The 672-nt window shown below is 66.2% G+C and overlaps 1 long non-coding RNA gene across 1 annotated transcript in view; it reads left to right on the forward strand.

Moving 5' to 3' along the window:
- Positions 1-9: 9 nt before the first annotated feature.
- The window catches only part of LOC108447546, a 17,548-nt gene continuing 16,885 nt past the window's right edge, over positions 10-672 (forward strand). Inside the window, exon 1 of the long non-coding RNA XR_001863158.1 lies at positions 10-426. This is a non-coding gene — a long non-coding RNA (uncharacterized LOC108447546). The remainder of the gene's footprint in view (positions 427-672) is intronic.

Below are 672 nucleotides of genomic sequence, written 5' to 3' on the forward strand. Positions count from 1 at the left end.
GCGGGCCGGAACGGCGGGGCGCTCGGTCGGCTCCAGGGCCCGGGCAGTGTGGAGACACCAGCGTCTTCTTCCTCCGCGCTCCCGGCACAAAATGGCCGCCGCCGCCCCGGCCCGCTCCGCTTACGTTACGGGCGGCCTGGCGCTGCGTAAAGTGCGGCCCTCCGAAACACCTACGCCTATTCACGGAACCCAACTATGCACTAAGCGCGCTCGTGGAAACACCGCCCCGCGCAGTAGCAGGCGGGCTACGAAAGGTGCGTAACGCTCTTCACTTAGAGCCGGGGGCCCGCGCGAGGAAGGCGGAGGGGAGGAGTAACGCTATTCCCCAAAGTCAGCTGCGCAAGGAGCGCTCTCCGTAACCCCTTCTGCACGGTGGAGAACACCTGGGTTGAGGCGCACGTTACGTAAGTGCACAGCGTACGCAAGGTGCGTAACTCAGGCTGGCGTAGGGCGGGAAGAGCCCGGTGCGCTTGGCGTAACAGTCTTACACGGACCGTGCAGGCCGGGCCGGAGGGTTACGCTGGTTGCGCAGAGGGTTTGAAGAATACGGCCCGTCGTCTACGCGCCCACGGGCTCCGCTGAGGTGGCGGTGGGGTTGAGGACACAATGATGGGACAATGGCGGGACAATAACGGGACACTGGGCGGTGGGGCGGGAGCGGCCCCTTGGACC

Source organism: Corvus brachyrhynchos, unplaced genomic scaffold (assembly GCF_000691975.1).
Source record: "Corvus brachyrhynchos isolate BGI_N302 unplaced genomic scaffold, ASM69197v1 scaffold56, whole genome shotgun sequence".
Lineage (NCBI taxonomy): Eukaryota > Metazoa > Chordata > Aves > Passeriformes > Corvidae > Corvus > Corvus brachyrhynchos.